We start from the raw sequence: 12,338 nt of genomic DNA on the forward strand, positions 1-12,338 counted from the left end.
ACTGTGAAGAGCTCTTTGTTTCACAGAATAGTTGAGGTTGGAAGGGGCCTCGGCAGATCGTCTCACCCAACCTCCTGCTCTCAGGCTTCCTAGGACCGTGCTGAGCAGGGTTTGAATACCTCTGAGGATGGAGACTTCACAACCTCTCTGGGCAACCTGTCTCACTGTTCAACCACCCCCACAGTAAAAAACCAAACAACTTTTTCTGCCTGATAGAATAATTCCTGCATAAGCCACATTCATCTGTTCTTACATTCATGTATTATGCTAAAGATCAAAGCGTATTATTTTTTAAGGGAGTTATATTTAATGGTTTGAGCTGCCTGGAGCAGTCTAGTATACTAAGGACATTCAGAGGAGAAGAAAACCCCAAACCAAACACGAGAGGTCTCTGGAAGGCTGCCCAGGGGTAGCAAGCAAGTGGTGAAAATGAGTCCTATCCACTGTTACTAGCTAAGCCAGCGGCTCGTTGCATGACTTTCAGGGCCAGGCCTGCTAAAGGGTGCCCTAGTTACAGCACTGTGCCCCTTCAGGGCTCCCCGCAGGACCCACAGAGCTGAATTAGGCACCAGCGCCTGCTCCCTCGTCCTGCGTGGACAGAGCTGGTATCCAAACACGCCATCCAAAAAACGCCAACACACCGCACGGGGAGCTGCCTCACGGGGACGAAGGAAACTCCCAATCGCAGGAAACAGCATTTGTGCTGCATCTTTCCCAGGAAGCTAGGGGACTGCTGTGGCACTGTATGTGCATCGCCCTTCATTTGGGAGCCACAGCCCCAGATACCACCCGGCCCCACCCACAGACCTACAGCCTGAATGCCTCTGTTCGCATATTTGTTGGAGAGAAGGAGACGCAGGTTCAGATCCTTCTTCCACTCTGAATTTGCAGGGGTTGATCCCCCAGGCCAGTGGCCTAGGCGCTGGAGGCGGTCTGTCAGCCTCAGCTTTCAGAAGTGCCCTCCCTGGCTTGGACCCGGGTAACCAGACGGAGGGCAAGGAGGACGACTTTCCAATCTAGCTGCAAGGGACTCCCTGTGGATTTTGGTCTGGGCCGCACTGAATACCTGTTAAAAAGGAAAACGGAAGTATTTCTCATTGAATCTCAGACCCTTGAGTAGTAAGTGCCTTAAACACAGTAAAGCATCACCACCCCCTCTATACGAGGAATATTAAATTATTACACAACAAAGAATGCTTTCAACACAAGGGATGGAAGAGACACCTGCTATCATTCTCACAGACACGCAGCAGTAAGTCGCGAGGTTATTCTTCTGGTGTGTGTGGTTTCAGGTTACCTGAGGGGAAGGTTTTGGACCTGGACTTCCCATAATTTGGGAAGCAACAGCAGTAAGCGCTTGCCTGTCAAATGAGAAAGCCCTCCTCCGCCCTGTCTCAGGAGCGGGAGGTGTAATTACAGGAGCGTGTCCGGGTCCTTGATTCACAAAGGAAAGGAGGGGCCTATCTCTAATGTCATTTGGTGTTTCTGCTGATGGCCACCTCTCCAGAAGGGTGGCTTTTTGAATCCTATCCCTCTGTACTCCGTTCTGCTCACTCATACGCAGACACCGAGTCCCCAGCTCAGACTCGTGGGCTCTAGGGGACCCCAGCGCCCCTCAATGCAGCATGCAGCGATGCTGGCCACTGGGGTGACCACGGACTGTTGTGGATCGTGCTGGTTTTAGCTATGAGAATAATTATTTAATAGCTATTAATGTTTATTTTGGATTCCAGTCCTGTACTTTTTACTTTCAACTTATTGGTTTGTTTTACTTCCCTCACACAATACAGAGAACTGTAGGAGCTTTACCCGACCAGCAGATTCGTACCCTGATGAACATAAATCTTTCAAAGACGAAATGTCTATACCATAGTTACAAGTACTACAGTTTAGCTAACAGATCTCCCACTTCAGATGACCAGATGAAAGGGAGGACTCTAGCCTCCCAAATACCCCCCAAAAAACTAGTACAGTCTTTTTCACAGCATGGATGACCTGACCCTAATAAATGCTAAAGACCTGGGTATGGAGTAACACTGAAATACCGCTTCCTGTGCCCCAGGAGTACTTTGTGACTCCTGAACGCAGCAATTAATGAAACAAGTTCTTCCTTGGAGGAATTCTCTTGCAAACAAGAGAAACTACTTTCAGCTTCTACCTGACGCCTCTTGCAGGGCTGGGGGCTGACAGGCCTTAATCCTCCTAATAGGTCTGCTGACGAGATGCGCCCCAACGTTTTGCTGGACATTGCAGGTCTCAAAAAGGATTGATACTTCAGGATTGATACAGTAAAAATATGCAGGAGTAGCCCTTTCTTAACCACTTCAGGGACAAGATAAACGCTTGTTATAAAGGATACGTGTCAAGAAAACAAAATTAACCAGCACAGAAGATCACAGAGAGATAATGTTCTCCAGCTTGTCCTAGAAATAATTTTGCTTACCTTTAAAACCAGCTGCATATGACTTTACCTCATTATCTTAATCTATAACTATTCAGCAAAATACCCCCTCTTTTCCCTACCTAGAAGTATACTGTATTATCAAAAAAGTTGTCAATAAGACTAGATGCTTATAATTTGGTTGTCCTAAATACCCTGTAATACTCTTATTTCTCTCCCAGAATTCTGTCTCCCTTTGAAACGTTGCTCCTGAATAAAACAGAGCATCAAACATGTCTCAGATTTTACATCTGCTGTGTAAGAAGAACTACTTTGGCAAAGATGAAGAATGTTAGCTGCCAAGTGATTCAATCCACAGCGATACAGTTTGCATCCCCTGCCCATCTCAAACATAAGAATTAGATAAGATGTGACTATTAAACTATGTTTCAGCCTATTTAATTAAGCACAACACCTGTTCAAAAGAACAGAAAGAATGTGTTCTTGCTATAAGTTACTGCCTGGTTTGTTCCTAACACCCTATGACACAATCACCAGCTTTAAGACATACAAATGCTACCGTGACTAAGTATGAAAAACAGACTTCACCAAATAAACACTCCTGACATGAAAATGTACTTGGGAGACATTACATTGACTGAAGAGGGTGAGTATATTTACTAATATCAGGTCTCTTCCTACTCTTATAAAAGACAAAGACAATACTTGACTTCAGAGGGACTGTTAACAGTAATAGTAATTAATGACTGACAGCACTCATCATCAGAATACACCAGAGTACTTGGCAAAGCAGTGCAATCATTCAACTGGCATGTTGTCCTTTGCAAAATCTTTTATGATTTTTGACCTTCCTGGAGTTGTTTGTGAATGGATCTTTATTTTATCAAACAAATCATGACTCATAGCAGTTGCCGAATAATTTAAATGAGCTACGCATGGTCACGAGTGACTTCCACATTACATGCAGTTCATGGCATACATCATGACATCTCCAAACCCAAAGGATCTCTGTAGAGCTGCGATCGGCTAGATGAAGGAAAAAGGATGCCGTACTTCCCTTGGGCTGTTTCCCCAGACAGCATGCTTGTGGCCATTTCGGTTTCTGCCTGGTCTCCTACACAGAACTCAAATGGGTAGGACTTGGCAAGCAGAAAGGCAATGCAGGTGTAACTGGGGTCTCCTTAGGCCTCAGCCTACAGGCTGATGTTAAAGGAGGCTTAATAGTTGCTCTCCTTTCTTGGCACACACCTTCCCATTTCACACTATGCTTTTGTCTCTGCTCCATGCCTCGGGGAACAGAGGAAACCAAGCTCTTATAGGTAAACAAATCTCAATAGGATCTGGAAAGGATTCTGCTTGTCACAGAGCAGCAAGAGCAGGGCTGCTCCCTCAGGGAGGGTGCAGGGATCCCAGGGGATCCCACAGCCAGCAGGACAGGAGCCTCACCAGTCACAGCCCATCCCACAGCACGTAAGCAAGGCAAACAGGACGGACATGGAGATGGTCCAAGCAAGGTCCAGATCATAAGGCAATATCACTGCAGGGTGGAAGTCAACCCCCCAGATCAAGGTTAAGATAAAGTCCCACAATCGCCAGGCAAGCCCACGCTGACAAAGGACAGCCAAGATCAAGCCAGGAAGTCAGCCCAGGGTGCAGGTTAAGGACTCAACCCAGTAGCTCCATCACCAGATGGGGCATGGCTGCCACTCAGCTAGAGGCCAGCACTCCTTCAACACACCTCAGGCAGGGAGCAGGCCCTCAGGACGGAGCTTAAATAGAGCTGCTGGACCCATGGGTGTGGTGTGAGGCTAGTCAGGACCATTAAGGCTTATTAGTGCCCTCAGAGCCCTGATGGTGTTGTCGTGCGCTTGCCCAGTCGCTTCTTGTCTGTAGGTGTATTATTCATGTAAACCCAACCAAATCTGGAGCCTTTATGTTTAGAAATCATAATTATGTTATGGAATTGAAATGGGTCCTATCCAAATGTAACCTGGACATGAACTAAAATGCGGCATCTCTGCGGAGAACATTCTCATTCTCTTCTGAGGAAGTGATGGCAATGAGTTCTGTGTAATGGGACTTTGGCCAAATTTTGTCATTAGGAAAATAGTGTGATCTATTTGCAACCTCTCACTATCTCCCTGCGCAGTGTAATGTTTCTGGGGTGTTTATTTTGTTAACTGGCAAAAACTACATTGGGAGCACATGAGAATGTGTCCATGTTAGCTCTGGGTTAAGTAAGTTCTTGCATCTTTGTGTTGAGACTCGTAAAAAGTTTACTTGCTTTTGCTTTTTAACACTTTTATAAATCAAGATGCAAACATGTCAGAAGGAAAGGCTTTTTAAGCAACTCAAATGGAGATTAGAAATAAACAACTCACTGAGTTAATTTAAATGTCATGATGAGAATTTAAAAGGCCTTTAAACTCTGCCTACCACTTTTCAAAAACATTTCTCTTGTAATTCTGTTTCTCTTTGAAAGTATGTTCAAGAATAAATAAACCTAATTCCAGTGTTTTGTTAAAAGACTTGGTTTTGTTTGTTTGTTTGTTTTTTTAATCCCAATTTATTTAATATTGCAACTTTTTTACTATTTGGCATGTTGAATTAGATGGCAACTTTCTCTCAGAAGCATCAGATTCAAAACCTTACCTAAGGCGGAAAGGAACACGGGAATTAATGAGGACTGGGGAATCAGTCTGATCAAATCCCTGTCAGTCAAACAAATTTATGGGTCTAAAGACATAATTTGTCTATAGCAACCAGTGTCACATATAGAAACATTGTACCAGAAAGAATGTGAACTTTCTGCAGGCTTCAATGTCACCAGAAGAAAAAGTTTTGATGTGATCTTGTCTATTCTGGGTGTGACAGAAGGTGACAAACTGGTCTTGAACATCAGAAACTTCAAGTTGATTTCCTAAGTCCTGGGAAATCATATAAACGCCCTGTGCGGTTGTTCTCCATCAGTTAAAAGGAAAAGTATTTCTTTCCTATGTGAAGTAAAGCCTGCAGTTTATTTTAATTCCCCAGCCCTAGGGGGAACACACATTTCTAGATGGGTAAGTTTTCTAACTTCCTATCACTAACACAGTCCTTGTAGAGTCATTAACTACTAGTAACATTGCTTACATTACGTATATGAAAGGATCATTTGCTGATACGGTTTATGAAGTTCTGGAGATATGTTCCCCCAGACCATGTAGCCTCACACAAGAGCTTCCGTGTGACAGCAATTTCACCTCAGCTGAGCTCATGAAGCGGTTACAGAGCATCTCCTGGGCCGTCCCTGCAGGCTGTCCCTGCTACCAGAGATGAGAGCCACACTGGCGGAGCTGCAGCATTTAGAAACATAAGCACAGAACAAAGTACATGGGACAGATAGCCAGCGGGAGAAGGGAAGCTGGCAGCGCTGCTGTTTAAGGAACTGTGGACAGTAAGTGGCCCTGAACCTTGCAGTGTCACTTAGGTCCCTCTGCAGATAAATCCTTTCACAGAGCAGAGAAATAATATGTTGTCCTCTGTGAGGTCCCTGACTCAGTCCTGTGCACCATGTTCTCAGACACTCGGCAACAAACTACGATTTCAGGAGAGAGCCGTAAAAGCGATCACCAAGTTGAAAGGAACGACTCACCCGGGATGAATAATAGGATGGCTAAATGAGAAATTACTAGGGACATAAGCTGTGAAGAACTCAGTATATGGGTTTCAGAAAGTATGACTACCAAGGGTTAAGTTCAGGAGCCATCGTGCCTATGACAAAACCCCCTCTGCCTTCCAGAGGGACAAGAAGTCCCCAGGCTCGAGTCCTAAATGGACAGATAATGAGACAGAATGACATGACATTCTGAAAGGAGTGTACGTGGTTCATTATCAGAAAGAGTTTCCTGATAGTGGCAAAGCAGGCTGAGTATTTCCTCTCGGCAAAAGCAGTGAAAGTAATTTAGGATTTCTGATGAGTGTATTCCTGTAATTCAAATGAAATGGCCTCCTGGAAATGGATGTGCGTTGGCTAAGGAGATGGGAAGGAGAAGCCAATTCTTGCTTTAACTTGAACGTCCGTAGGGCGGATGTGGAATGGGGAATGGCTTCTTGCCTTTCACCAACCCTGCCAACAACCTCGACTGGCTGCCTTAGTCCCTCTCCACTCTGGTGCTAAGTTAGTCTGAAAAAACCCCAAACTTTGTGGTTCCAAGAGCGCGTGACTTTGCTATCACATTCTCTTCCCTACCATGCACCAGGGTGCACCACTTCTGCACCAAAGTTTTAATAAGATACGGTTTCTTGCTCCTCTCTCTCTTGCTCTGTTGAGCTGCACAGGAGCGTGCTGCTCACCGTAAAGAACGTTGGTTCACCCCTCAGGCAGCTTTCAGGCTTTTGACAAGATCTAGAGGATACATGACTGTTGTTTTTAATTAAGGAAAACGGTTCAGCTCTACAGGTTCACTAAAGGGGATTTACTGTAACACCCTAATAGATTCTATTTGGGATTTGATTTCTTTGGGATATCTTCTTTTGTTAACTACTGATAAAAATCATCTGAGGTAGCATCAGTAAAAAATGCAGACCTCTTCAGTGTCTAAACATCCTGAAGCAACATGTTTTCCCTCACCCTTTTAACCACAGATTAGCTCCACAAAGTATGAATCATTTTTATGGGTTAGATGTATGTGTTTCACATGTTGTTTGAAAGCAGACACTTAACAGGAAGGCGGATCACCACCTCCTTTGTCACTGCGGTTGCAACATGCCGAGGAACAGAGGGCAGAGGATCAGGCTCAGGAATAAAGGAAAACTACATGAATACCGATGTCTTGGTGGCAAATAGTCTATGGCTGTTATACGTGACATTAACACTTTCATTCTGCTTCTTTCCAGGTACACTATTTACCCCCTTCTTCAGGACATTTGGATAACCCTGGATTTTGTCTTACCTTGAAAATCCGCTGTGCTCCTTTAATATCCTCTTCGTCTTCATTTTGGAGGGTCTCCTTTGCGTGACAGTTGTCTGCATGGTAGCTGTGAGTCCTGAAGTAGAGCAAAACTTGCCTCCACATCGAGAAATAAAAAGGCTGTTCCTGAATCCAATCTTATAGTGACCTTTCTTGGAAAAGCACCACTTTTATTTAACGATGAAACAGAACCAAATCCCAGACATTGGGCTGAATGACAATAACATAGAGATGGCTCGTCCTTACACCGATGGGCAAATGTCAGGGCTTCTCGCAGCTCTCCAGTTCTTCCTGCAGCCTCCACAGTTCTGGAGACAAACAGGATTATCTGCCCTCAGATATCTGCGGTGCCTCATCCCCTCAGCCTCGTGCCAGCTTAGAGATTAGATTTACGAATTTGTAGGTTTTAGTAAGTTGAAAAGGGGGAAGACAGGCACATAGTGGTTGAATACATGTCAGAGAAACAGGCTGTAACAATCAGGAAACACATTTTATCTCCTCAGAGTGAATGTATTTTAAGTACAACTTGAAGGAAGAAGCAACTCTGCGGGCAGCACCAAATGGAGATGTCTGTCTTAGGTCAGTGGCACCTGTCAATCACGTTTTTTCTCACCGACTGAACAGATGGTCTACTGGTAATCCTTCCAGCCCCAATGAAAACACCACACGAGCAGCGGCCATGTCTGCAGATAGGGACAAACTAAATATAAAGACTAAGACTCCAGGTAGATTATTAATAGATTATTTCTCTTAGCTTTACAGAGGGCTGCTAGGCTTTTGCCTTCTGTTTGTTAACATTCACTCGCCATTTATTTTTTGTGCTTTTCGAAATACAGATGGAAGAAACACAGAAAAATTAGGAGGAATATTAAATTATTGTGAAATTTTTATTCAATTAATTACGTAAATATTGTTTATAGTTCTGGTCATTAGCAATGCTGTTGTAATGAGAGCTAAGCAAATAACAGTGTTCCTTGTGTGGGAAAGCATGAGACAGCAGAAAGTCTAACTCATACATATGTTAGTGTGCACTGAAAAGAATAAATCTTTTAATTTATTCTTAATTTCCAAATATTTCCAGTTTTAATGATTTTATATTTTAAGTTAGTATTTTTATTAGAGTTGGCTGAAACTTCCAAATGAGAAGTTACTATAAATGGGGGCCAAGAAAGCTCCCATTTTAAAAATGTCTGATGGGATAGTCCATCTATTTTGAAAGTTTACAACATCTTTTTCCAAGTTGAAAAATAGGTCTAAACCAACATTTTTTTCTGCCAAGAGTCAAAAGTTTTGACAATTCAGCGTTGTAGATATAAGGTAGATATAATGCCATCTGCCCCCATAGCACCTCTTGTGAGAAGAGGTGCCTTGGTCACATCTCTGTCTTTTTTCAGAGAAACCCAGCAAATGCTGAGGAGAAAAATGAAGAACAATGAGAGAACACTTTTTCCGGCATTTGGCTTGACAATTGCACTGGAAGTCATCGTATGGTAAGAAAGCTGTTGCATAAGCTCTGGTAATAAGTCTGACTTTGGCAGAGTTACTGCTGAGGTTTAGGTAACCACCTTCTTTTCTGTCCTCCAGCCAGGCTTACTGCCAGCAGCACTGGGTAGCTCAGCATCGCCTTCTTCCTCCAGAAGCTACTGCTCTGACCTAGCCTTTTCTTGTTTTTTTTTTTTTATTTTAACCCAGAGGTGGGCTTTATTTCACCTGGTACTGCAGCAATTTCCCAGAGAAGAGTGCTCCTTCTATACATTCAGGTGCAGACCCCCTTGTCCAGACAAGAGCTGTTGGCACAAAGCAGCAGAGACTGACAGTGAGAGGAGGAGAGACGCTGTAGGCTGCAAAGAGGGGCTGGAGACTCTCAGACCTTCCAGCTTTCAATACGGAAGTGTATGTTCATGAGACAGAGACACTTGTCCCTACTCCCTAAAATAATGTACTCTACTATTTTAACCCCAGCTACATTTATTTCTTAAGGCTATAAATAGTGTTGCGCTGGCCATTCTGTTCCTGTTTCTGCACAGCACTTCACTTCCAATTTTCTAACAATATAGCATTGTTCCATTCTACCAGGAAAAAAATTGAAGATGTATTTATTACAATAAAATGTTAGTTTATTTTTCTTTCAAAAACACCGCTCCTATTGAGGATAATATATGTGTGGTTCCTTAACTGAGCATGCAAAACTTAATTTCAAAGAGGTGGTGGAGCAATCAGAAGATTGCCTGGTATGACATTTGCCAAATTGTGGTGTATTAGCTTTACCAGATCCTTTAGGCTAGGATCTGATTAATTTAAAAGAAAAATGATCCAAGTTCTATGACCTAGAAGTCAGATAAGTCTATATCGGTTGGAGGAAGCAGGATTTACTCGTTTAAAAAAATACTCACAGAATAATGTTCTCCCACCGTGACACAGACACTAAAATGAAGATAAAATAAGAGGAGAAAACAAAGATAGATGAATCCTGTTCACAGTGGGCCAATCTTGCTATAATTACTCAGTGAAGCACTCCATATGTCCTCACATTGAACAGTCACTTCTGTTTCTGTGAAAGGAAGCCTCTTCTGTGACAACCCTCCACCCTTAGACAGGAGAGAAAAGAATCTCGAGTCCCCCATTCCCCTACCCCACAGGCCCTCCCTGATGCCTGTGAGGCAAACATGAAATCTGCTGGGAGAGATGGATGAAATGGGAAACCCGTGAGATGAAAACAAGGAGAAACCAGAATTGTAAAATAAGTCAAGTCCATTCAAAAGTTATAAATGTCACAGCATTTTCTCTCCAGGATGAGAAATTAGCTGTGTATCAGTGGGTCATCAGAAATCATGGCGATTTGCTCCAGTATGTGAGTAATTTTTATACTTCCTTGCAATATCAAATCATGCTAGATTTTTTTTTCATGTAATTTGGGCACCTAAAGACATATCTAGATGTTCAATGAGATTTTTCAAAAGCCATTGTGCTCTTTTGTTCCACACCACTAAAAAGCCCAAAGGAGCACTTCAGATGCAAAGTTTTTTAGCAAGAATGCGTCAAAAGGACTAAGAAAGTCAGTGACAGTCTTTTTCTTATCTGTAGTTGAAATACATATTTAAAATTATAAATAAATAAACAAACATATGAAATACAAAATATTAAAGTATTTAAATAATTAGCTCTATTTATTTTGTTCTGAAATGTAGAGATAACACACACACAATTTCCACCAGTGGAAAAGAAGAGCAAATCATATCTTCTAGGTGACAACTAGCAGTCTTCCTCTTCAGGCCTTAAGACATAGTGTACGAGATAAGGTGCTGGCAGACCCAAAGATGGACACATTCTGATATATTTCTTCTCACCTTGCAGTAGAGAGAGATTATTGTAGGTTCATTTCTTTTTTGCACTGTTGTCTTCTTCCATACTGTGGAGCAGTGCTTTGGGGAAAGGAGTATTTTAGATTTACAACATGTTCTTTAGTTTTCCCCATTCGCGTGACCTTGAGCTAGTTTCTTCATATTTCTCTGCCTCAGTTTATCTAGAAAACAAAGACCCTCCTATTTTACATTAGTGTTGTATGGACTTAGCCACTGATGCTCAAAAAGGCTTCACATTTCATACATTACAAAACCAGCCAGATTCCCTCTAATGTTTCCCTCTTGCAACCCACAAGCAGACCTGAATTGTAGTTATTTCTTCTTCTCTGCTGTTGCCTCTCTCCTGCTATAAAATCCACTTTGCCAAAAAATAACGGGTTTAATTTAACGTCTGCTGACCAAGTGCACCTGGTGCTTAGTTCTGTGGAAGAAGAAACATGTCCTACTCTTGCAATGCACCCATGGGGGCTTCATGCTGAAAGAAGTCATGCTAAGAAGCCCATGCCTAGGGCTCGCATCCACTCCTTGTCACGCAACGTACGTCCTGCTCCTTTCCACATTGCCCTGGAAGGATGGGTTTTAAGCCTTGGAAAAATAGAAGCTTGAGCACTCAGAAGATCTGATCTGAATCCTTGGACAAATAACCTTAGGGTAAAAAGAAGTACTTGTTTTAGGAATGGTAGCTTTTAAAGGTGAGGCTAGTCCCTGTGCTTTTCTAGTGTATAGGTACCACTTTGAAAATGTCCTCCTTTACAAATTTTGCCATATTTGATTTTTTATTTTTCAATAATATTTTGTGAATTAGAGAAGTGTGTTCACTTTTCCTGACCTTCAAAGTATATTTTGCTTGGATAAAAATTCCAAGCCATTTCTTCTATACATGTTAAAAACTTCTACAGACATGCAGGAGATAGCCAGGTGTTGTGCAAAATGCTGAAAGATTAAATAGCAGGTGTGCAAAACACTTCTGTAATTTGCGGAATATATGAAAGACAATGATACATTGTTCTTATTACGAGAAGGAAAGGAGAACAGAAAAATACTCTCACGATCCAGCTGTCTGTAATCTTTCTGTGAGGATGACTCATCTGCATTCATTTTTCTAGTATTAAACTATTGAACATTTTTAATCTTTGTGATCCAGGCAATTGATGACTTTTATTCCTGCATGCTGATATGCTTTTCACTTTTCTCTCTGTGTTTCACACATCAATAAAGTCATCTAAATATAGCAACTTCAAGTGAAGCTGCGCTGCCAGGCGTTAATGGACAAGCACTGACGTGACCAAAATTAGCTAAAGGAGGAATGTTTTGCAGCACCTGAATCCTAACGGATAGATGCTTACCAAAAAATAGGAGCATAGCACTTTTCCAATCATAACCTTTAGCAAGATCCAGTTCAGAGAATCAACCAGCATGAATAAGGCACCATGAGGTGCTCTCCGAAGCTGACGACACAGCATGGTTTGGACTGGTTGCTGAGGATCGCCTCTTGCTGTCATAGTGATGACAGGCACACACGAGACAGGTTCCTGTAATGACTAATATAATGTTGTTCTTTCTCAAAGCCTACCCTTGCAATGCAATGAAGTTCTTTAACACAGAGTGCCTCATGGGACTCAC

The sequence above is a fragment of the Calonectris borealis genome, chromosome 2 (assembly GCF_964195595.1).
Source record: "Calonectris borealis chromosome 2, bCalBor7.hap1.2, whole genome shotgun sequence".
In the NCBI taxonomy this organism is placed as follows: Eukaryota; Metazoa; Chordata; class Aves; order Procellariiformes; family Procellariidae; genus Calonectris; species Calonectris borealis.